This window comes from Rattus norvegicus, chromosome 17 (assembly GCF_036323735.1).
Source record: "Rattus norvegicus strain BN/NHsdMcwi chromosome 17, GRCr8, whole genome shotgun sequence".
In the NCBI taxonomy this organism is placed as follows: Eukaryota; Metazoa; Chordata; class Mammalia; order Rodentia; family Muridae; genus Rattus; species Rattus norvegicus.
Window position 1 is genome coordinate 12882008 of NC_086035.1, and position 26561 is coordinate 12908568.

Below are 26561 nucleotides of genomic sequence, written 5' to 3' on the forward strand. Positions count from 1 at the left end.
AGGGCCAGGCGCGCGTGCGGGCGGTGCACGGCGGTGCAGGGAGAGGTGCTGGGGGTTGCAAGGCTGTGCAGAGCCCGGGCGGGTGCAGGAGGGCAGCAAGGGGCAGGACAGGGCGCAGGACGTTGCACTGGGCGTTGCATTGGGCGTTGCACTGGAGGTGCAGGGCTCTGGACATTGCACTGGGGGTGCAGTGCTCTGGGCGGTGCACGGGGCGGTGCGGGGCGCAGGGCAGCTGACAGCGTCATCAGGCGGGAGCAACGCGCGCTCCGCCTCGGCAGCCACCGCATCGCGCTGCGCGCAGCGGGTCCCGGAGCTGCGCCTGGAGACCTGCCGCTCTGAGCCGGCTCTCCCCAGGTAAGCCACCTCGGCTCTCGGCTGGAGCTGGATTCAGCTCACAGGTGCCCGGAGCTTTTGGCAAGTCCTGGGAGCCGGAGGGGCCGGATTACTCTCTGGGGCTGAAGATGAGTATCCATCCCAGGACGGGGAGAGGGGGACCAGCCAGCCTCATCCTACATCCTTCCAGGAGGGAAGGGCGAGGACGAAGCAATAGCTCAGTTGGGAGAACGTTAGACTGAACACCTACCATTGCTTTGAAGAAGCAAAACCTCAGGGTCTTACAGAGGATTGGGGATCCCGTCCTAACAGGAGTTGCGGTTGGGGGAATTCTTTGACTGCAGGTATTATAATGAATGCGGAATATTCCATGGATTTAGGAAAAGTCTCCCAAAGAGGTACAGCGAGAGAAAGAAACATTTAGAGCCAAGAAGAAACGGGCTAGGGGGATTCCTGATGTTTGGACCCTAGCCTCTAGACTTAACCGCTCTGGAAAGAGACCCAGCTCAACATCTCATTTCCCATGTTAAAGACCAGACTTGGGGTATCCACGGGACTCCCTTTCTTCTCCCCGTGGGAAGCTGGGAGCCCAGGCAAGCCTCCGCAGCTAGTCCTGGCGGAAGAACGTGGGTCTCCATCAGAGGACAATGACAGCTGGCTGCCCAAGGGTTGGACTTCTCCACCCTGTTTTCCAATTCCGTGTCCCAGTTCAGAGTCTTTGGGGTTGGGGGTATCTTTGGAACTGGACGCCCGGCGTCTGGGTTCTTCATGCCTTCAAAGGTGGAACACAGTGTAACTTGGGTGGAGGAGTTCGTGCACAGCCGGCCTTGTTTTGGCATTTACTTCACATTTTGGTCCATGTTACCTTTAAATCAGCACCCCCCCCAACCCCCACCAACCGCCGCACATGCTAGTTTATACTAGCAGAAGTTTTGTGATTTGCTTAAAAGAAAAAAATAAACCCCGTAAAATATTATTTTAAAGGACTATTTTCTAAGTAACAGCAAAAAGCTGAAGTATTTTAGATCTCAGATCGGTCCAAATGTGCTCTTTCCCACTGACATTTGGATTCGAGGAGGTGGAGTGGGCGGTAGAGAAAAAGAGGAGAATAAAATTAGAATAAATTTAACAAATTTGTATGGGAATCATACTTTTTTTTTTTTAAATCGCTGTTGCCTGAAATTGCAAACTCTTCAGTTTTAGCCGTGCTAGCCTTTCATATTGGAGAGGCCCCTGAGCCCAGACACAAGAAGACACAACACCCCTACACCCCCATCCCAAATTTATCTGAGGAACAGAAATGGCACAGGAAGAGGTCTACTTGACTGAGGACATTAAATTTAGTGCCGGTGGCTGTCTCCTGGAGAATCCAGGCAAGGAGTGGAGAGAGCCAGGGCTAACACAGACTGTGTGTAGGTAGGCTCAGAATCCCTGCCCGCTACTCAGTTTTCTTGTGTTGGGAACCCGTCCTTATATAGAAACCTATAGAAGCTTTTTCGTGAGTGCTTTAGCGGGATGCTCCTGATGCTTCAAACACACTGTTTAGAAGGTAAGCTGAGCAGGGAGGGGACTCCAGCTGCCTAGCAACCAGCCTTGTCAACAGAACTATTTCAGCCTGAGAAGGGCAGATGGGGACCTTGGTACTGGCTTCCCATATGTGTCCCATTCTCTATAACACACACCATTCTATACTTCCCTAGAAACAGCTTATGCTAGCAACAAAAGACAGGCATCAGATGGGGCAATCCAAACCTCTGAAAAAATAGTGGAGTGGGGCTCTTGTTTGTTTTTTTTTTTTTAATGAAGAAAGAAATTATACCTCTTGTAGTCAAAAATATACTGTACTTAACCAAGGGATGGTTGGCATATTGTAATTCAGTCAATGGCTTTAAATGAAAAGGCATCGTGTGTCCAAGATGAACACAACATGCTTTTACACCGGGAAGTTTCTCTGACAATGGGGGAATTCGCTTGCCCCCAGTTTGCTGAAAGTACTCAGCACTGACTTCTTGATGAGGCGAGCTAATATCCCATTTTCTTTTGCAAGCTAACTCCGACCTGTCTATTGATCGATCACCTGTGCTTCTGGAAGGAGCACATTGGCCATGGACAGATGTCTTTTCAGGGCTAAACTGATTTCTATGACATTAATTGATTTTGGTAGTGATTTTTTTTTCCAGGAAAACATTCATCTATCAAAAATGAAGATGATGGTTTCCGTGTTTTCAAACTTGCTGATATTCTCTCTCTCTCTCTCTCTCTCTCTCTCTCTCTGTGTGTGTGTGTGTGTGTGTGTGTGTGTGTGTGTGCGCACACGTGCAAGTACCTGTGGATGCATTGCATGCATGTGCACACACATGTGCATTAATTAGTATGTGACCAGAGATCATTACCAAGGGTCTCCTTTGGTGGCGCTCGCCAGCCAGCAAGCCCCAGAGACCCTCCTGACTCTGCCGCCTCAGACATGAACGGCCATGCCTGCCTCTTTTACATGGACGCCAAGGATATGAACTTGGGTTTTCTTTCTTCCATGGTGAGCTCTGTGCTGTCTGAGCACTAACACTGACTGAGCCATCTCTGGCTCAAGCCCTGGTGGCCTTTTAAAAGTTAAGACATCAGGCAAGAACATAGTATTGTCTATTTGCCTTCAAATGATGCTTTAGCTTTCTAATTACTCGGTGGGTAAGCTTCTCTTCCTTGACCTGATGAGAAGTTTTGTGAAGGGACGGGAGAAGATGTCTTCTCTCTTTTTCCCTTGCTGTTGCTTCTGGCAAGCTCTGAAGAGAGATTCTGTACAGTTCTCGCCCTGGGGCAGCAAGTCCTGTCTTGTAAATCACTGCTGTCCAGTTGATACAGAACAGGAGTGCTACACGCATAATTCAAACGGGGAGATTAGTCACCACAGAAGTGAAAAAGAAGCAGGGAAATCAAGTTCAGTGTTTTCACGTTTAATGTTTCGCATATTAAAAAAAACCACCACTTACAGCTACAGTCAGTCTAAAACACCAATGCTCTTTCTTTCTCTTTGCCTTTCCCCATGCTGGGTCTTAGACTCACAAGACATTTCAATACAGATTGGGTAGTCTGTGTGGCCAGTGGCTGTTAAAAGCTAAAGGGGGCCCAGGAAATGCTTTAGTGGGTAAGGGCTACCACTACCAAGCCTGTTCACTCAAGGTCAACCCTGGGATGCGCATGGTGGAAGGGGAGAACCAGTTCTTTCATGGCATCTTCTGACCTCCAAGCAGCCACCTTCACACATCCCTCCATGTACACAAAATAAATAACATGTAACAAAATATAAAATAATGATAAACGTTACCATGTCAGGGTCCATTGCCAATTTAAGGCCATCACAGATAAACAAAGGAGTTGCATTGGTATGAGACCTGGTTCTTCTTTCTTTTCAGAAATCTGAGCCTCTTTATTTCTCTTTGTTGTGTGCACGTGGGAGTGTGTGAATATGTGTGTGCCTGTGTGTATATATATCCACACGTGTGTGGAGGCCAGAGGACCATGTCAGGAGTTCTTATTTAAGTTCTTATTTATTGGTACAGAGTCTCTCGCTGAGCCTGGAGCTCACTGACCCACTAGACTACCTGACCTCCAAACCCCCTTGTCTCTACTTCTTCAGCATTGGGCTTCCAAACGTGCACCATGTTCTGGCTTTCACTGGGCCTCAAGTTCAGGTCCTGTTCACACCACAGCCCTGTACTGACTGAGCGGTCTGCATCCAGCCTTCCTGGAGACTAGAGGTCTGCTGTTGCAGAAGCCAGGGATAGGCGCTAATTTCTGTCCTGAGGTACCAGCCTGGATTTGCTTAAGTCAAGTTTCCTATTTAAGTTCCTTTACTGAGAAAGTGCCTACAAACTCACTGGTAAGCTTGTGACCATTGGGCAGGTAGTGACATGCTATGTGGCTAGATATTCTTCTGTCTCTGATCATCAGGTGCGATCTGCCACCCGTAGGGATATTGTCAGTGTTTAAATCTGCTTGTTTCTGTGACACTAGACAAGGTTTGTGTGATTCTCTACATGTCACTAATGCAACCTGCCCAGAGTTTGAAGCCAAATCGTGACTGATTTGAATGGAAGGCAGGGTGTCAGGGTGGTTCTGCAGGTCAGTCAGGGTTGGAGAGGAACCTGTTGATGTCATTGGGTCCTCTGGCTCAGAATTCATCATGGCGGACTTTGAAAGAAAGCAGCACTTTGTGTCAAAGAATCTCAGGCCAAAAAAAAAAAAAATCTCAAGGCAGTTAATGTCTGGGAAGAGATTGTTTTTCTTAGAAAATGGGAACACTTGGGAACTTTTCCATCAGGGCTTTATACAGTGCACACCCACACGCTTACACACCCACACACCCATATTCTTTCACACATCCACACACCTGCCCATCCAAACAGTCACGCACTCACAAACCTACCTAACCCACCTTACCACACCTCTACACAAGCACACACCCACACAAACATCAATGCACACACCCACACATAATACCTGCACATCCACATGCCTCCACACCCACAGACCTACACACTCACACACCCACATTCCCACAAGCCCACACAGTCACAACTCACACACACACACACACACACACACACACACCTGCATACCCACTGCACACCCATACTTCCAGATCTCAACCTCCCATCTACATATCCACACACCTGCACATCTGCATACATCCATACACTCCTATATCCACATGTCCTCTTACCTACCCATAGATGCCCATTTCTACACATTCATACACACACACATACTCTCACAACCACCCATACATCTGGATACCTACACATTCACATTTTTTTACACACTGGCACACCTACGTATCCACACATCCACATACCAGAAGTCCTACACAACCACATACTCACACCCATGTATGCACAGAGACACACAAACACACTCATACACAACCACACACTCACATATTCAAAATATCTACACACCCACACCCATGTATATACACCGATACAAACACAAAACACATTCACACACAACCACACAGACATTCAAAATATCTACACACCCACACCCATGTACACACTCACATACACACTCATAAAAGCATCTACCATATTTCTTTCTTAATGCCTCAAGCGGAGTAGGGCTGAGACATGCATTAAAGCTCTAAGGATCCTTTGAGGAGGTGAAGCGTCTTACCTGTTATCCTTAGCTTTCCAAGTATTTGTATGTATGTTTGATGCTGGGATTGAACTCAGGGCCTCCAGCTGATTCCTTATTCTAACAGTTTTGAAACATTTGAGTTCAGGGTCAGAACCCATGCCTCTGCCAGGACAAAGCCAGGCAGAATCTATTCAGCATTCTGTAGCATTCACATCCAACCCTTGAGAACAGTCCAGCTCAGGGCTGGACCTCCATAAGCATAGATCCACCTTCCCACCATGATGGTCTAGCCTGCACCACCCCATGTGCACTCACCTGAGATCAGTAAATTACCTTCTCGTCTCCTCACTGATGAAATGGTTCCCCGAGAGTTAAAGAGCAGTATCCACAATGGTCCTCTCTTGCTCAACGGCTTGGCCAAACATCTGGCTTCTTTGTCTTGACCTTTGCCCGTCTCTCATAGGACCACTTTGGACTTCACTGGTGGTCATCAGATACAGAGAGCGGAAGGAGAGAAGGTGGGGAGGAGTTGACCAGCAGATACTTGTTTACTGCTAGGAACAAGGTGCTCTGGTGTGCCATGACTCAACAACCTCAGATAACAACGGCTATCTGCGCCTTTTAAAAAGCAAGGAGAATCATCCTGCAGAGTTCTCATCCTAAGCCAATGCTGGAAGACAGAGACTTGCTTAGCCTGATTTTCATGACATATACAGTATCAGCATGCAACAGGCTACATCATTCATATAGGTCTGTAGGTTTAGAAGTGTGTGTGTGTGTGTATGTGTGTGTGTGTGTGTGTGTGTGTGTGTGTGTGTATAATTACAATTTTAAAAGGCTGAGCTAGGGAGATAGCTTAGTCAGTAAGGTGCTTACATCACAGGCCTGGGGGTCTGTGTTGGAGCCCCAGAATTCAAGTATAAAACATGCAGAATGGCACATGAGCTTGCAGTCCCAGTACTGAGAAGCTAGAAGCAGACGGAGGCTTGGGATGGACTGAACAGTCATTCTAATCTAATAGGCCAACGGGAGCCCCAGTGTCAAAGGGATGGATAGCGTTTCTGAGAGTGATGTTTGGCTCTGGCGTGCTCACAATTGCAACTGTACACAGAGTAACACGCATAGACCTCCACGCACGCACGCATGCACTTAAAAATCTAATTAAAATCAGTGAGTGGGAGGAGGAGGTGTGTGCTCCACAGAAATCCCACACCACCATGGCAGTGATGTCTGTGTGAGTGCTTGCGAGCAAAGAGGGGCGTGGAATTACGGGAGAGCGGATATGGCTGGGTGACCCAGATTTGAAAAGCTTCTAAATTACCTACATTATCATGATGACCGAGCAGGGGTTTTTGGTTTGTGTTTTGATTTTCCCAGGTGGGTTCACTTGGGAAGAATATTTCCATTCTTCAAATGTTGGTCTGAATCCCTCTGAATACATGTGCCCCAATTTCAGTAATCTTTTTCGGGGTGGGGGATGAATCAGGGTTTTGGAACAAAACAAAAACATAATGCAAAAATAAAATATGGGAGAGAATGCAGAATAATCTCAGAGTAGGGAGGATTTTTCTAAACTGAGAAGATTTAAGTCAGATTCATACAAATTCTGCATTTCTGCACAAACACCAACAGCAACATCGAAGAATAGATATTTGTGACCTGTCTCAGTTGAGCCTGATTTCTTAATTGGGTGGGTTTTGTGGCTTAGACTCAGCAGAATCCCTTGAGGGGTTTGCTGGGATCTTAGTTCTAAGATTTAGAGCTGAAATAATAGTTCTGTGATGGAGTCCTTGGCTTACTGGCAAGAAGCTCTGGGTTTGATTTTCACAACTGGAAAGTAAAACAGACAGACAGACAGACAGACAAGCCCTGAGCCACTGATTCAGCAGGTCTGGTTCAAGATCGTGATGCTGTTGATCATGCTTCGCCATGAGGAGTTTGAGAGACACTAATGTGTATACCAGGATGGCCTTGGACTCCCGTCCACCCCAAGACACAAAAGATAACGCAGTATTGTCTGTTCATGTCAGGAGATATTCAATCCGGGAGATATCTAAACAGAGGGTGAGAACATCCGGTGTCCAGTGATACAAACTCTGGCTGCTTCTAAATGTGCAATTACATTCACTGTCTCGGGTCGGAGGTTACAGATCAGAAGCATATCTCTTCATCTATCCCAAAGACCAAAAAATTCTACACCATTCTGTGTCAGACAAGCTTGTGAAATCAGCGTTTGCCTCCTATCGAGTGTGAGGTGGAGAGAAGTGGTGGTGACTTTGTTGTGGAACGGGCAAATGTAGTGAGGTCACATCAACCAGGTGATGTCACTGGTTACGTCAGTGGTTCTCAATGTGTGGGGTGTGACGCCTTTGTTAACCTTCTGTCTCCAGAGGTTATCTTATATTACCATTTGTAAGAGTAGTAAGATTACGGTTATGAAGTAGCAATGAAATAGTTTTATGGTTTGGGGGAGTCGCTACAATGTGAGGAGCTGTATTACAAAGGGTCGCAGCATTACAAAGGTGGAGAACCACTGAATTATGTCCTTTAACCTAGACATTCTATGCATAGGAGATTTTTTTCTCTACAGATAGGTTTTTAAAATGAGATATTTATGCAAAAAGGATCTTAATTGAGTAAGAGACTCTCCAAAGTGGACTTCTATGCAGCCAATGGGGAGCAAACTGTCTCTCAGTAGGGCAGCCCTGGACGCACTGCCTGGACACTGTGTTCCGATTTGTCTCTCTGACTCCCCAACCCTATTTTGATCTCTCTCCATCTGTAGACCATTGCATTGTTACCTCACCAAGCCAATCGACATTAGCGTCTGCCAAGTCACTAACCTGCATGCTAAATGTCCCCTTCCCTTCCCAGTTATACACTGGAAAGAGGGTGACCCTGGCAGCGGAGTCAAAACTCATGCTGAATCAGTGTAAAGCATTGAGTCTGCCCTGAGCATAGACCAGAAGACACTGGAGTTTGTCTGTCTTACGTGTCTTGCATTTCCTGAGCAGTCATAGCACGGTGTTTGCCTTGGTAAGGTTTTTGGGAGACTTCAACAGTGACATTCAGAGAGTTTTTCTCTCCTGCAATACCCATCTTTTAGAAACAGTGCTAGCCTTTCCTGAGACTCCTTAATGGAAACTAAGTCATTCTTTAAGGGCAAAGGCAATTTGCTCCACACATGCCCTGAGACTGTCAAAGGGACTCAGACCTAGGAACTGTAGAAACTGATGGAAGGATGGGCCTGGGACTGGTAAACTGGATCAGTGGGTGAAGCTCTCAGGCAAACGTGAGGACCTGGGTTCAAATTTCCGGAACCCACTTAAAAGCAGCACGGTGCCATATTCCTTTAATACCAGTATTCTATAAGAAGATGGGAGGGTGGGAAAATTCCCAGGAGCTCCCAGGCCAGCTAGGGTAGTGGTGAATAGCAAAGAGACATGGCTCAAATGGAGGAAGGGAGACCAAGACTGACACTTGAGGTTGTCACATGCGTGTGTACACACACACACACACACACACACACACACACACACACACACGAGCACTCTTTTTCTTTCATACTATACACCCTCTGCACACGTACTATATACACACATGCACACATGAATGCATGAACACACACACTCTTTTTCTTTTCATACTTTAACCCTCTGCACACATGTTATATACACACACACATGCACACACACTAGTGCGAGCCTTTTAGATGCTATAGGGAGAACTACTGTCAGCAGCGAATGTCTTTCACACACTCACCCCACCCCCTGCACAGTACTGCATACATACATGCATGTAGACAAACAGGCCTCTACCCTATGCACACAATGTTTTGGAACCCAGAGCCCCATGATGACTGACTGCAGGCCCTTGCTGCATTGCAAGGCTTCCTGGATTTGTGGTCTTGACCATGCCTGGGTGTAACATCACATGACTGAGGATTCTATAATTTGTATCTTGTATGATAGACAATGCTTCTCCACAGATGCCTTGCCTTATTCAAAACAGACCACATTTTTCTGGTCCTCTAGGATGTAATGTCTTCTTCCTCCTCCTCCTCCTCGAGTGTTTATACTCAGTTGAACTGGAGCTGAAGTACCCCACCTTCATTAGGTGGCAAGTCACTGCGGCTGGGAATACACAGTCTCGCTTCCTTCATCTGGTGATGCAGCCACTGAGGCCCTCAGACTCTTGCCGAGTATATGCCGCAAGTAGAGAGTAGATGTATGTGTACGCATGTTCATGTATGTGCTGGTGGGCATGCATGTGGCAGTTGGTAGTCAAAGTCAGGTGTCATTCCTCAGGAGTCATACATACACCTTGCTTTATGAGACAGGGTCTCCCGCTGAACTTGTGGACCTCAGCTAGTCTGGCTGACCATCGAGCCCCAGGGGTCTGTCCGTCTCTGCCTCCCCAGTGGTGCAGTTATAAGAATTCACTACAATACCATTACACCTGCATATTTGTGTGGATCCCAGGGCTTGGGCTCAGTTCCTTAGGCCTGCCCAGCATCCACTTTACCTCTTAAGGACTTAACTTTTATAGCTGCTCTTGACCTCTGCCCAGCCCTAGCTGCTGCTGCTGCCCTACTGGTTTGTCTTCCCTGCCGTTGCTTCTCTCTGCACTCCCTTGCTTCAGACCATTTTTTGTCCCTCTGCAGAGTAGCCAGGATCTCTCCCAGGGTGGTCTACTGTCCTTGGCTACCCCTGAGACATTGCTTATGCCTTTTCTTGCTGTTGACAATAGTTCTCCCTATAGCATCTAAAAGGCTCACTCTACCTTCCTAGGCAAAACATGTGACCTTGAACCAGATTAGACAGTGATCTTTCAACAGAGAGCCAGGCATGGGACGGGGACTAGCTCCGTGGTCTTGCTATGGTGGTAATGACATAGTCCTCTGCTACTGTAGCTCAGGGATCACCCAAGGCCCACTCATGGGACTGGAGAGATGGCTCTGCAAGTAAAGGCATGCACTGTTCTTCCAGATGACCCCAGCTTGGGTCCTAGTACCCACATGAGCAAATCACAACTGCCTGTAACTCCAGTTCTAGGGGAATCCAATTCTCCTTTCTGACCTCCAAAGTTACCATGACTCATGCGCTCAAACATACAAATAATTTTTTAGAAAGAGATATTAAAGGGGTTAGGAGTGGGGCACCCAGTCCACCCAAAACACCCGTCACTACCACAGATTCATGAAAGGTGCCAGGGCAGGCAACATGGTGGGGTCTAGGGCAGAGCTCTGTGCCCAGAGATTGTTGCCCACGGCCAGCTGATTAATCCGCCCTTCTAGTTTGTTCCTTAGAAGCAGAGTGTAGATTCATTCATGCCCCAAACAGGCTGTTTGTACACATTTTCTGTGGGCTGGCAATTCTCACCCCTTGGGGGTCCAGCAGTAGCAACAAATGCAGCAGACAAAAGGCACATGAATAGCTTTTATAAAGCAGGGGTGCAATCAAACTTCAAAACAGGGGAACTGGGCAGGAGGCTAGAAAGGCCTGTGTACTTCAGAGATGGTAAAAAGGAGGCCGCAGGCCACCCAGGATGAGGCTGGGAGTCAAGGGAGGTAGCTGGGCCAGAGACGTTCTCACCGAGAAGGCTGATCTGTGAGTGCAAGCCTGTAACAGACCAGGATGTGAGCCCCGTGAATGACTAGAGAAAGAACAGTCTGAGTAGTGGGTAGGAGAGTCCTGAGGCAGGAGCATGCTTAGTGTGTCAAGGGGCAGCGGAGGCTTGTGTGGCTGGGAAGAAGTGAGCTTGGGGCACAGTGGTAGAAAAGGGTGTGTGTTGTATATAGTGTATGTGTATCTGCGTGTGGTGTGTGTGTATCTGTGTGTGGTATATATGTGTGGGGTATGTGTGTATATGTATGTGAGATAGAAATATGGTGTGTGTGTGTGGTGTATGTATAATGTACACCTGTGTGTGTTGTGTATAGTGTGTGTGTATCTGCGTGTATGGTGTATATTTGTGTGTGGTGTATATGTGTGGGGTATGTATGTATGTATGTGTGTGTATAGTGTGTATCTGTGTGTGTGGTGTGTGTATAGTATCTCTATGTGTGGTGTGCGTGTAGTGTGTGGTGTGTGTATAGTGTGTATCTGTATGTATTGTGTATAGTGTGTGTGCCTGGTGTGTATAGTATCTCTATGTGTGGTGTGTGTATAGAGTGTGGTGTGTGTATAGTGTGTATCTGTGTGTGGTATGTGTATCTGTATGTGTTGTGTATAGTGTGTGTGTATCTCTGTGTGTTGTGTGTGTATAGTGTGTGGTGTGTGTATAGTGTGTATCTGTGGTGTGGTGTGTGTGTGTGTGTGTGTGTGTGTGTGTGTGTGTGTGTAAGGCAAGTATCAGCTTGTACTCTCAAGAAGACATCACAGAGGCTGGTTGAAGGGTGTGAACATAATGCATGTTCTGGAGCCCACAGGGATTGGAGGAGTCCAAGGGCCACACGAAACTGACCAGTTGGGCAACAGCTTCCACACAGCTGGTACTATATCTGAGTGCTTGCAGGGTTTTGTAGCAGCAGTGGAGAGCGACCTGCGGAGGTGTCTGAGTATCTCCTGAAGGTGTTGCTAATGGAGTGGATGGGAGGCATGTGGGCATGTGGGTGTAAGGAGGACTCCAGGTTGCTTGGCCCAGGGAACTGGAAGGATCCTGTTGAAAGTAGCTGAGTTGAGGATGCTGCAGGGGGATCGGAAATGGCTATGTGGGTAGCTCAGCTTTGTTCATGGAGCAGGTGAGATGTCAAGGAAGTCATCCACATCCCTGCAGTCTAGGGGGAAGATCCTCGCCATAGGTTGTGAGGTCTGTGACAGTTGGCGTAGGGGTGACGTTTAAGTCAGCGAAGATGTGCCACCTGTGTGGTGGTGGAGGAGCAGTGAGCAACCAGGGCAGAGGAGCCAGTCCTCTGGCGAGGCACATAGAGCTCTTCTCGATTTCCTTTCCCAGCCTGGCAGAGCTGTTCTAAGAGTGCATTGGGAATGCTGGCATCTTATGGTGGGGCCCTGGCTCTAGGCTTGCTTCATGTTGGTTGTTTCAGTAAAAGTGGACTTCCCCATGCCAACCTGGTGGTTTCCCATTCTGCTCACAGTAAAACCTGATGTCTGCCTCACTCCCCCAAGTTTCCATTGGACCTGTCTGTTCCTGTTTGTGACTTTGCAGGCTGTCTTAGTGAGGAGACACCATGGTTACAGAGACTCCTATGAAGGAGAACATTTCTCTGGGGCTGGCTTATGGCAGTGCATAGGTTCAGTTCATTGTCATCACAGGGCATGGGGTGGGGGGACGAATGCTGAGGCACCGGCAGATATGGTTCTGGAGAGGAGCTGAGAATTCTACATCTGGATCCGCAAGCAACAGGGAGAGATTGCCAGACTGGGTGTGGCTTAAACACTGAGACTCAAGGCCTGCCTCCAGCGACCACTTCCTCCAAAGAGGCTGCACCTACTCCAAAAGGCCCCCTAACTACTGGGCCTATGGGGGCCATTTTCATTCAAATCACCACACTGGCCTTATGTGCTGTAACCAGGGGAAGGCTCCTCCTTGTATCCAGGGAAGGCTCCTCCTTGTATCCAGAGCCTGCTGGCTAGTGCCAGTGTCTGCACCTGCTGCTCTGTGCTGGACAGCTCCCACCCCCGCCACAGCACCTCTCTTGGAACACTGCTCAAATATCCTGCTTGTCCATTCCACCATAGGATGGGAGTTCTCTCTTGGATCATTGCTCAAAAATCTCACTTGTCCAGTCACACTGTAAATTCTTGAAATGGAACCGGACACATTGCACTGACCCTAACCCTAACCTTAACCAAGTGGACCCACACTGATGGGAAACCTTCCACTTGGAAGTGTTTTCTAATAAGCGGATTTTCAAGTTTTTGATTGTGCCTGTAGGAGAGTTTAAACCTGTCGGAGTTATTTGTCTATTTATTGTAAACAACTTTATTTATTTACTGTAAGTGTTGGCACTCTTGTGCATGTACATACAGGTCAGAGCATCCCTTTTGGGTGTTGGTTCTCTCCTACCCTGTGGGGTTAAGGAACTCAGCTCCTAGCGCTTGTTAGTGGATACCTTTATCTGCTGAGCAATCTCCCTGGACCAGAAGGGAGAGGTTTACTCACTATTGCCCCATCTCTCTTTCTCCTTCCTTCCTTCCTTCCTTCCTTCCTTCCTTCCTTCCTTCCTTCCCTCCCTCCCTCCCTTCCTTCCTTCCTCCCTCCCTCCCTCCCTCCCTCCCTCCCTCCCTTCCTTCCTTCCCTCTTCTTCCTCCTTCTTTTTCTTTTCTCCTGAATGCTCCCAGGATTTTCTCTGCCAGTGTTCAATTTTCTTACATAAGATGGAATGACCTTTTAATAAGGTACAGGGGAGGATTCTTTTCAACCGCACAGACCCCCTTACCAGTGCTTACAAACTTGAAAATATGTGCGGGGGCCACTTTCCTACTGAAGTTGCTTGAGGGAGGCAGGTGGGCAGCGCAGATCCATAGATGCCTCGTGCCAGCCACACAGGGGGATTTGTAAACTGTATTTTTTAATTTTAATTCTTTGAGACAGAGTCATGTAACACAGATTGGTTTGGGACTCCAGAATGTCCTGCCTTTGCCCGTCTCAGTACCAGAATCACAGATGTGAGCTACCATGTTCTTTCTGTAACCACATTTAAATGATTTAAAAGGCGGGAGGAAGCAAGATGGCTCAGAGATTAAAGGTACATCCCGTGAGGTCTGATGACCTAAGTCCCATTCCCAGGGGCCCAAAGAGTGAAGGAGAGAACCAACTCCCCAAAGTTATCCTCTGACCCACACATGAACAGTAAATAAATAAACATTTAAAAAATACCGAGGTATTGATTTAAATATTATTTGTATAAAGACGGAGAATTATCATTTTAACGTGCGATCAATGTCAGAATCGTGTGTGAGCTGTCCAAATCAAAAGCCTTCAAATCCAGCTCTGCTTGGTTTGACAAAGCCCAGATGCACTCTTGATAGCTGGTGGGCAGAATGTTTAAAAGCATGAGCAGGCTTGGCTCTAAGTGCTGGGCCCAGCACTCACCACTCCTTACTGTCATTAACCCAATATAAAATTAGAGCTGGGAGAGAGGTGTGCGTTTTCATTGGTCCTCTGGAGAAATTAGATTGGGGAAACGGCTGCCAGACCAGATTAGATCTTTGTTGTTTACATGGTGTAGTACAGACAACAGGAGAAGAGTGTCTCCTTGGTAGATATCAACATTTTTACTGACATGTCTTGCTAAATGATTAGGAAAAAAACTTCCCATATATGGTCTTATATATTTTTATTGTGGTGAAATCTTCACAATGTAAAATCTGCCACATTAACCATCTCCAAGTGCATGGTCTGATGGCATTAGTACAGCCATATTGCTGGGCAGTGCCACCACACAGATCCCACAGATCCCTCAGAATCCTCCATTTTGAGAGCATCCCCTCCTGCAGGGCTAAAATTCCACTCCACTCATTCAGCAACTCCCATTAACCCGGCAATGCTGTGTCCTGCTCTATGATTTTGAATATGGCCAACCTTTCCTCACAGACGAGACCACAGGATCTTGTATGTGTTTTTCATGTTGGCGTGTATGCAGGTGCATACGTGTGTGCACATACTGAAGACACCATCTACCTCATGTTTGGACACTGGGTCTTCTAGTCTGGAACTCTTCAATCAGGCTAGGCTGGCTGGTCAGCAAAACCTGTGTTTCTGCCTCTCTCCATCTCCTGAGTGCTGACAAACTGGGTTTGTTTTTTCTAAGTGTGTCTTGGGAAAGCTCCATTGAGCCAGCTTCTCAGCCTTGGCATCTTTTTGCAGCTAGCTTAGCTCACCTTACTCACGCTGTCTTCTAGGTTGGTGTGTGATGTTGGGATTTCTCCCTAATCCCAACCAAGGCTGAAGGGTGCACCTTCTCTTGTATGTAATTCTACCTTTTCTATTCCTTCACTTGCCAGTGGGATCTGAAAGGCTCCCAGCTCTCTGCTCTTGTGAGTAACAGTGGCTGTGAGTACCTGAGGATGTTCTGGGAAGTGGAGTTACTAACTTCCCTGGTCATTCTGCCACCGTAATGACAGCTTTCCTGCTTTTCTACATCACTGCCACCATTTATCCTGTTTTAAAATGATGTGTGTGTGAGTGTGTGTCTGTCTGTGTCTGTGTATGTGTCTATGTGTGTGTGTGTGTCTGTGTGTGTGTGTATGTGTCTCTGTGTATGTGTGTGAGTGTCTGTGTATGTGTCTGGGTGTCTGTATATGTGTGTGTGTGTGTGTGTGTGTGAGTGTGTGTCTGTGTGTATGTACTTGTGTGCATGCGCCCATGGAAGTGGGGACAGGCAATGTTAAGGCTGTTGTTGGCTACCTAACTCAGGCACAAGGAAGTGAATTCATGTTCTTTGGAAGAGCAGCAAATACTCTCAACTCTTGAGCCATCTCTTCAGCCCTCATTTATAATTTTATTTTGTTTTGAATAGTTACCTCGAGGGTAAAGCAGTCCTTTACTGGATTTTGGGTTTCTGTGTCTAAGGGCTGGCGTTAGACCCTCTAAAGCAGGTGCACTTTAGAGAAACATCTGTACGTCCTATAGGTGTGTCTGTTTGCCCATCTTTTGCTTTCTCGGTTGTAGACCTTCTTTCTTTATTGAAGGTCCTAGATTCTTCTCAGATTGTCCATTCGCCCCTCTTCTCTAGCTTCCTCCTTAACTTTCTCAGTAAAAATTCGTTGCTGGGCAAAGGTTGAATGAAGCCTAGTTTATCTACTTATGTGGGATGGTAAGGAGTCTTAAAGGGTTCAAAACAACCTCAAACATGGAGAATAAACTTGGAGGGCTCATACTACCATTCACAAAGTTACCCCAAAGTTACAGAAATCAAAACAATGTGCCCTAACATATGTGGGGATCTGGGAGCCAAAGGGGCAGACATGAGAATCCAAAAACAAGGCTTGTGTTTACAGTTGATTAATAGTGTGGTATGGTGTGTGTGTGTGTGTGTGTGTGTGTGTGTGTGTGTGTATGTGTGTGTGTGTTGAGTGTGTGGTGTGTGGTATGTATGTGGTCTGGTATGTGTGTGGTCTGGTGTGTATGGTGTTATGTGTGTGTGTGTGTGTGTGTGTGTGTGTGTGTGAGAGAGAGAGAGAGAGAGAGAGAGTGAGAGAGAGAGAGAGAGAGAGAGAGAGAGAGAGATAGATATGTGTGTGGTATTGTGTGTATGGTGTATGCATGGCCTGGTGTGTATATGTGGTGTGGTGTGTATATGTGGGGTTTGTGTGTGTGTGTGTGTGGTGTGTGGTGTGTGCATGGTCTGGTGTGTGTATGTGTGTGTGTTATGTTTGTGATATGGTGTGTGTGTGATGTGTGTGGTATTGTGTGTGGTGTGTGTATGGTCTGGTGTGTGTGTGTGGTGTGCACTGTGTGGTGTGATGTGTGTGTATGTGTGGTGTGGTGTGTGTGTATGTGGGATGTATGTGTGGGTATGTGTAGTATGTAGTGTGTGTGTGTGTGGTATGTGCATGGTCTTGTGTGTGTATGTGTGTGTCTGTGTGTGTGTATGTGTGTGGTATGGGTATGGGTGTGTATGTATATGATGTGGGGTGTGTGTAGGGGTGTATGTGGTATGATGTGGTGTGTGCATGGTCTGGTGTGTGTATGTGGTACGTTTGTGGTGTGCATGTGTGTGGTGTGGTATGTGGTATGGTGTGTGTATGCATGTGTGTGTGTGTCTGTGTATGTCTGTGGTATGGGTGTGAGTGTGGGTGTATATGGAATATGTGGTATGTGGTATGTGTGTGGTCTGATGTGTGTGGTCTGTGTATATGATGTGGGGTGTGTGTAGGGGTGTATGTGGTATGGTGTGGTGTGTGGTATGTGGTGTGTGTGTCTGTGTACATGCCTATCTATGAGTGTGTATACATGCCTATGGAGTCTAGAAGAGAGCATCACATTCCTGGGACCTGGAATTCCAGGTAGATGTGAGCTGCCCAAGCTGAGTGCTGGGATTTGAACTCAGGCCCTCTGAGAGCCACTGTAACCACTGAGCCATTTCCCAGCCCCCAGTTGTTTCGTTTTTAGCAAGGCCCCTACTCTATCAATTAGAAAGGGTCTGAGCACATGAGGAGGGAGCGAATGCCAGTGAGACAACTGGACGTAAGGAAGGAAATGCTGCCTGAAACACAGCTTGCACCATGTCTGTGAGTGAGCTCTTGGTGGATCAGCAATTCGAGGTACAGCCATAGAATTCTTAGAAGACACGTGGGAAAATCCCCACGACCTTGCATTTGGTGATTAACTCTCAGATTTGGAAACAAAAAATGAGTCACAGAATAGCAAACGAGCTAGAACTCCCGTCTAGTCACTTAGCAGCTTGGCTAGTGTGGAAATGGGCCTGACCTTGTTTGCATGGGCAGCCTTGCTCTCTGGCCTCGGACAGTGTGTGAGGCCCTCAGGCCAGCATCACCCCATGCATCACTGCCCTGTTCCAGATGTTCAGAGTCCTGTGCTGCAGCAGCCTCTGTCCTTTTGGCCTCCCTTCCCCAGGGGTCAGCATGCTGCACTGAACGTTGATAACTGGCCCTGCAACCAGGAGTCGGTGTTGTTATTTATGTGGTTTTCCTTGCTTGTTGCTCTTGCTGACAGGAAAGAAAAGAAAACCCAGAAGAGCCCACCATTGCAGGCAGGTCCTGACCAGACCTGACAGTGCCCTAGGAGCACTTCACTGGCTCTGGGCATCTTGCTTTCCCCAAACGAATGTCTGCTAGGAACGTTGGCCAAGCTTAAGTTGTGAGCTTATTTGTCTCCCAAAAGCAACTGATCTGGAAGCTCAGCTCCTCCCATCCCCGATGCCCACCCTCTCTATGTTGCACACACTGTACACCCTGTGAAGAGCACCCAACCCTCTCCTGCCCAGGCTGCCTCTGCTACACTTGCTTTTAGGAGAAGGACAAGGCTTGTATGGTTGACTCTTTGATGATCAGGGGAACTTTCTTCACCATCAAACAAACCTATCGTGTGTTATAGTCAGCTAGGAAGGTACCTGAAATATGAAACAAGCCATTGATTACATCAAGATACATACATACACACATATATACATATACATGTATATGCATGTGTGTATATACATACACACATATATGTACATATGTGTATGTATATACACATGCATATACATGTATATGTATATACATGTACAAATATATACATATATACACACATATATGTATATATGTGTATGTGTATATACATACACATACGCATATGCATATGTATGTATATGTGTGTGTGTGTGTGTGTGTGTGTGTGTGTGTGTGTGTGTGTGTGTAAAACGTGGGGATGGGTGGGTGTAGTATATGACTTTTCTCCAAAAAAATCCCAGCACTTGGAAGACCGAGTTTGAGGCCATCCTGGGCTGCACAAGATCCTCTCAGTCCATATTATAATACAACAAAATATGGCTTACTCGGAAAATTCTTAGCCGTGTCTTCAAATTTCCTGCAAAACCACCCCTTTTCCGTGTTGTAATATCACTCAAAGCCACTGCTTGTTTGCTTTTTATGAACAGCTCAGGTGGGCTCTCAAGTGTGAACATCTTGGAAACATTTAAACGAAACAGTGAGCTTGGCATGGGACGCCTTTAGTCCTGGTACTCAGGAGGCAGAGGCAGGCAGATCTCTGTGCGTTTGAAGCCAGCCTGGTTTGCATAGTGTGTTGCAGGGCAGCCACGGCTACATAGTGAGACCCTGCCTTGAACAAGAAAACAAGAAAGGGGATAATGTTACAATGTAAAGAGTTATAATGAGAGTGAGTACCACGGATGAGCAATGGGGAACCCTTCTGGGGGGGTGTGTTCACCCTGCAGGAGACATGAGAACCTCTGAGCTCAGGATGTGGGTGTTATTCGCAGGGAAGGAATCTAAGTGATTGGGCCTTTTCAAAGGCTGAATTTCTCAGGCTCTGTCATTTATCTCTAGTTTCAACTCCCCATCCTTGATTTTCTTGTGTCTCAGAAAACGGCCCTCCCCAGAATACAAGTATCCCAGGGTACTCAGGCCCTTCATCTATAATGGACAGTGTTTGCTTAGGACCTCCACATACCTTCCTATAGCCTTTCAACCATACACTCAATATAATGCCAATCATCGTTACACTGTGTCGCTTAGGGAAGCATAACAAATGAATGAATAAGTATACTATGGATATTAAGTAGAGACAATCTTTTTTTCTTGACATCTTTGATCTGAGGTTGGTTGAATCTGGGGATGTAGATGCTGTGAGAGCCTGCTGTGTAGTTTTCATAGGCAGGCTTCACTCCTTAGGAGGCAGACATTCAATCAGGTGAGAGGACTTGAGAATAACCATTGGAATACCATCTGTACTGACCAAAATTTAGTTACTATAATGAGGTCCCTAAGGCAGGCTATTTTCTTTAGCCCTTGTGCGTGATAGAGAGGCACATCTAGCGGTAGCCTTCTTGATGGTGGCATCCAGAGGTGGTGAAGGGCATAGCGTATATGCACATGTAACATAGTTTCTGTCCTTATAATGCCACCAGGTTCAGTTGTACAGGGCTACCTCACTTTCACAGAACCATTTTCCCAAATTCCCGGCTGTGAACACCAGAGTCATAATGAGTTTTTACTCCCTCAACTCTTCCCCCAGGGATTAAAACTCGAGGGACACTAAAATCACATGGAGCTGCAGCTCCATTGAAAATAATTTGCCAGTCACATCTATACCCCAAACATGTAGTATATTCAAGGCAGCAGACGAATTGAATGAAAAGAAATTGGGAACTGAGAGCAATTTAGGGGGTGGGGAATCCAAATAATTTCAAATGTTGCGAACAACAAATTAATCCTCAGTCAGCAGAGTGTGATGGGAACAGGTGTCCTTTCCTGCACAGATGGCCTGTCCTGTTGTCTACTCCTGTCTGAAATCCTGTCCATGGCGCCCATAGACAGGGGCTGGAAAAGACCCAAAGACAAGAATGGAATGCTGATGGCAAGGTTTAGAACAAATGGCAAATAGCTTTAGAGATTTAAATACTGGGGTCTATCTAATTCTATCTATCTATCTATCTATCTATCTATCTATCTATCTATCTATCTATCTATCATCTGTCTGTCTATCATGTATTTATCATCTATCTATCATTCATCTGTCTATCATTCATCTCTGTTTATCATTCATATCTATCTATCTAGCAATCACCAATCTCTCTGTTTGTCTGAGTGTCTGTCTGTCTATCTATCTATCTATCTATCTATCTATCTATCTATCTATCTATCTATCATTATCTACCATCAATCTACCTTCTATCTCTCTGTCTGTCTGTCTATCCATCCTTCATCCCTCCCTGCCTCTGGTCTTTTCTCTGAATAAGGACAACCCTGCCACATGCACTGGATTCTAGGGCCTCCTAGATCCTTCCAGATGGTTTATCCAGCACTGAATGTGTGCAGTTTCCCCACTCCTCTGAGTCCTGTATGACTCTGTACTCTCCTTTCCCGTTCCTTAGTTATACATTTCTTTAAAGAGAGCTCCACATTCCTGGTCTGGTCTATAGCTGTCTCATACTCACTACTCCTATCCCCGCCATGACTTCTGCACTCCCCAACTACCCCTGTCACTTCCACCAGCGCATCTCTTGAGTGAGACCTACCTTGTCTTCACAGAACTCCCAGTTTTCCAGTCAAAGCCTCTCTCTGTGTTTTTCATAGCACAGCCAGTCCTCAACCTGAGAGTCACATGATAGATCCTTCTGGATTCCCTAGAATTTTATGAATTGTTTTAAAACTTTGGATTTTAATTCTATGCTAATTCTAAGTGAGTAAAAATGTTATTGGGAATGATCTAGATATCTACCTTATGTAATGGCAAGTGTTAACGTCAGTCTTCCCCCCTCCCCCCCACCCCATGTCAAGATGTTCCACTTTCCTAGTCCCCAGCAGGCAACTGTCAGGTTTAATCAGGCTGTGTCCTGTGCACTCTCCCTAGCGCTCTTGCTTACCATAGGAATGCATTTACTCTGCATGTGACTTCTCACAGCAGGCTCTTCTGTTGTGAGTATAAGTCCAGTCCCTTTATCTATTAGGAACACAATCTAACCTGTTGTATTTCATGTGTTATTATCACAAAGGGCTCATTTCCATTCCTCTGTGTCTAGGAATTGGTTTTAGAGCCAGGAGACGCTGGATTACACACAGACAATTACTGCTTTTATCAGTGCTTTTCTTAAGTAACAACTTTACAGAGGCATAATTCACCCAATTAAAATAATTAAAATGCATGATCTGGTGCTTCTGGTGTGTTTCCGGGACTGGCCCCATCACCATTGTCAATGGCAGAGGGTTTACCCATACCTTACCAACCACCTCTCACCCCTCAGAATCTACTCACTCCATCCCAGGGCAACCACAGATATACTTTCTGTCCCCATCCCTGTCAGTCAGCTCTCTGGTGCTATAACAAGCACCAGAGGTGATCAACTAAGGAAGGGAAAAATGTCGTTTTGGTTCACAAGTTTTAGGGGGTCCTTCCAATGACTGGTTGATAACCCCCTGCTTTGAGCCTGGGTGATATTTCACAGTGGGAATGTGTGTCAGAGCAAAAGAGAAAGGGGAAACAGATCGTGGACCCTCAATCTCCTTTGAGAACTCGTTTCCCCAAGCTTTTTACTAGACCTCACTTCTTAAAGGTTCCACAGCCTTTAACACATAGCTCTTTAGAAGACACGCGTGAACCTGACGCAGGCTTTTGCTTCATGTTTGTGCCTGAATTTCCTTGGCTGAGCACAGGCTGGGAATGACAGAATCAGTGCCTCCTCTTCCTCCCATTGTGAGGGAGGCACATTTAGCCTCTACCCTTAATGCTACCCACTCCGAGCTTTTCACAGTGCACTGTTTGTCCTAGGAGTTTTCCTCTTATTTCTGGTATGTGTAAGTGAGTGTGCGCGCGCTTGCGCATGTGTGCTTGTGCGTCTATTATGCTTACTGTGACATGTACATGGCGGCAATCCCTGACAGGAGCCAGGTCTCTCCTTCCACCATGTAGATCCCAGGAATTGAAAGAATGAACTCAGATCATCAGGCTCAAGAACGGGTGCCTTTCCCTGCGAAGCCATCTTGCTGGCCCCCTTCCATCATTTAATTTTCAAGTGTGAAGTATTTTGCCTTTTGTATAAACGCCACTTGGTTATGTCGTACCATCTCTTTATACAGCAAAGATCTCAAGGACATATTATTCGGTTGGGGATTTTTCTATTTATCATCAAGAGATACTGGCATATAGTTTTCTTGGGACATCTGTCTGGTTTTTCTATCAACGTAATATAACATGAGACTCAAGAAAGAACAAGGAATAGTATTTCTTCTTTTAGTTTTTTTGGTAAAAGTTTATGAAGAATTGATACTGTTTCTTTTAAGGGTTTGTGGAACTCACTGGCAAAGCTACTTAGACCTGGTTTTTGTTCGTTTGTTTGTTTTTCTTAAGGTAGCTTCTGGCTACTGGCTTAACACCTTGGAGGACCCTCATGGTTTTATTTTTAATTTTTGAGTCCATTTATCTGATTTTCCTTCCCTTCCCCTTTATATTTCCACCCCATTGGCACACGGGAGGCCAGGAACCCTTCATATTACTTACAGTCTTTATTTTTGTGAGGCCAGTCATTCTGTCTCCCGTTTTATTTTCGATTTTAGTAAGTTGAGTCTCCCCATCCATTGGTGGAACTATCTTAGCTAAAGAGAAATTAATTACTTGCATGTGGAATGAACCAGTTTGAGGGGTTTCTGTTTTGTCTTTTGGTTTTTTTTTTTTTCTTTTTCTTTTTTTTTTGGAGCTGGGGACCGAACCCAGGGCCTTGCGCTTCCTAGACAAGCGCTCTACCACTGAGCTAAATCCCCAACCCTCTGTCTTGTCTTTTGGATTCTCTATTCTTTATTCAGCTCCCCCATAAAGCTCACCTGCCCCCCACTCTCACCTTGTTAGAATTCACACAGTTCTTCATGTCCAACCACCCCAGATGCCAAGGGACACAAACATCCTGTTTTTCTCACATTTTCTCCTTCCCATATGGCCCTGCCTTGGGACCAACAAGCCTTTCATCCATTTGCCATCTGTCCAACCCCAGTTTTCCATGAGATGTCCCTTGGGCTCCAGACAGAGTCATATGCCTCACTGGATCCTCCTGCCTTCTGTAATTGTGTAGCAGCACATGCTGTGTGGGCCACACTGAATAACTCTTGTATTTTGGGGCCTTAGACTGCTTTAGTTTCTTTGGGTAAACACCGTGTTTGTAGGGTCTATGGGAGTATTTTATGGACATGAAGTAGATAAATGATTCTGAGGTGGAACATGGGGTCATGTCCCAGCTCTGTCCCATTGAGAGGTACATCACACTTCACATCCTTTGGCTACATCCTGACTCAGGTCCTTGCAGACACAGTAGCTTCTTGGATTCTCACCAATCTGGACTCTAGCCAAAGCAAAGTAGATATTTCTCTAGACGGATAAACACTGGTAACCATGGATTCTAGTAATTTAGTATTGCTTCTTGGGCTGGTTGAATTATGGAGAGAATGCAACATAGTGGCCCCATGAGCCAGCCCATTCTTCAAACTCTTATGGTGTGGACCAATCATGCTTTTGGCAACATGAAGGTCCAGATCTAATGACATGTCAGTGCATAGCTGGGTCCTTCTGTTCGATCTGGAGCAATGTAGTTATAATACCAGCCAAGAGGGCACGAGGGCATAGCCCTCCCAACAGTGAGGGCCTCCCACACTGAGTCTGGAGAGAGACATTTCAAATCAGATTCAAGATGCCATTGAATTTTGTTTTTAAATCTAAATTTCAGGACAATTTGTCATATGCTGCATGCCTGGATTGGTCTTAATTATCTCATGAACAATCAATCAAACCCCTGAGCAGACTTCTATTAATTAATGGCCTGACATCTTCCTGCTCTATTTTAGCGCTTATGTTTAGTTAGTTTGTTAAGTCACCGTATATTCCACAAAAACTGCCAACTTAATTGAATCAGTTGTGTCTCTGTTAGGATTTCACTGCTGTGAACAGATACCATAACCAAGGCAACTCTTTGAAGGGCCACATTTAACTGGGGCTGGCTTACAGGTTCAGGGGTTCAGTCCATTATCATCAAGGTGGGAACATGGCAGCATCCAGGCAGACATGGTGCAGGAGGAGCTGAGGGTTCTACATCCTCATTCCAAAGACAGACGGGAGGAGATTGACTTCCAGGCAGCTAGCACAAGGTCTTGAAGCCCAGGCTCCCAGTGATATACATCCTCCAACAAGGCCACATCTCCTAATAGTGCCGTTCCCAGGCCAAGCATATTCAAACCACCACAAGTTGTTTGGTATTATCTACCACATTCCAGAACACAGACAACTGAGCTGACTCAGTACATAAGCAGACATTCAGGACATAGTCAGAAGAGGATCTCATGGCACAAACCCACTTCCTGCCTCAGTTACTTACAGTTGACAGCTTTTTACTGGACTCTGAAAATTATTTTGGCCAGCAATACTTGCTATTGCTCCATAGTGACTCAAAACCTAAGGAAGTGAAGTGTCAGCACGCCATTTGCCTGCAACCAAATAGTGGTCACACATATGCTTCACATGCACACACATAATGGCCATTCTAGCGTTAAAATGGTGGGTGTGGTTTAGTTTTCTATGGTTTTGTGTAAGGTGTGTCTTTCTTTGTCTAAGAAGGTATTCGATGGTTTGTAAAGGAAGAAAGCACATTTAAAATCTTTTATTTTTCATTAAGCACCTTTGGTTATGCATGTGTGTCGATGTGTGGGTATTTGCCTGTGATCGCAGAAATCAACGGACTCAAGAAGAAGGCACCAGCTTCCCTGGGGTTGGAGCTGTGGGCAATTGACATGGGTGCTGAGAACAATGCTTGGGTCCTCTGTAAGAACAGAATGTGCTTTTAACTACCAAGCCATTTCTCCAGCCACGAAGGAAGTATAGTTACACATCCTTTATGTTAATGTGTAATGCTCATAGGAGCAGAGATCTCACTGGATTCAATCTTAGTGACATTAATATACATACCTCATATCACTGTACTCATAATGTCAATACTTAGGACTTTTTACAGATAAATCGTGTACTTGTTTTAGAGTCAGTGACTAAAACATGCAAGTTTCCTAGTTAGCACTTAAGTCTTCCTACCCAGAAGACACAGTTTATACTATGTGTTGGCTGACATCCGAGACAAGGTGGCCAGGCCTGCCTGGTGACAGCCTGGAGGTGGTCATGATGTCTCTCCATGATGATGAAGTTGGGGACATAGAATTCCTTGTCTCTTGTTTCCAGTGTATCAACAATGATAATGATAGAACTTCTCTACAAGGTTGATGATTTCATGGACTGATAGAAACATTCTACATACTTAACGCTGTGCACTGAGGGTGGAAACATTCAATATACTTTGTAATGCTGTACACTGGGAACAGAAACACTGTTATACTTAATATATTTAAGTATATTAAATATATATATATTTTATATACTTAATATATTTAAGTATATTAAATATATATATATATTAAGTATATATACTTAACACCATACACTGGGAGCAGAAACAATATATTCAGTTGTAGACTGCAAGCAGAAACATTCAATATATGTAACTCCATACACTGGGGGCGGGGTGGGGTGGGGCTCACTTTGCTTATTTATTCCTCTTGGATTTTGAAAAGAAAGCAAGCCAGGTGTGTGTGTGTGTGTGTGTGTGTGTGTGTGTGTGTGTGTGTGTGTTGTATGCACTGTATACATACATGTGCACATGTGTGCTAGAGTGTACATGCACATATGTGTGCATTCACAGGATGGCCAGTTAGACATTGGGTATCTTCCTCTTTCTCTCTCTAATCACTTATTTATAATTTAAATGTATTATTTGAGAACTCCATACATATATACAATTATGTATCCCTCACTCCGACTCCCTTGAATCCTGCTCCACTCTCTGTTTGCAACTTGGTGCTCTCTCTTTTTTCCCAATCTGTTGAATTCAATTTATGTGACACATATACATACGAGTGTGGGCCCAT

General features: G+C 45.8%; 1 protein-coding gene across 2 annotated transcripts in view; it reads left to right on the forward strand.

Moving 5' to 3' along the window:
* Positions 1-216: 216 nt before the first annotated feature.
* Diras2 (DIRAS family GTPase 2) overlaps positions 217-26561 on the forward strand; it is a 31143-nt gene continuing 4798 nt past the window's right edge. Inside the window, exon 1 of one of the 2 annotated variants that reach the window (XM_006253671.5) lies at positions 217-354. The gene's annotated coding sequence lies outside the window, so the exon portion shown is untranslated. Of the gene's footprint in view, positions 355-9481; positions 9691-26561 lie in introns of those variants that run through there. The other variant, XM_039095475.2, reaches the window with a different exon arrangement.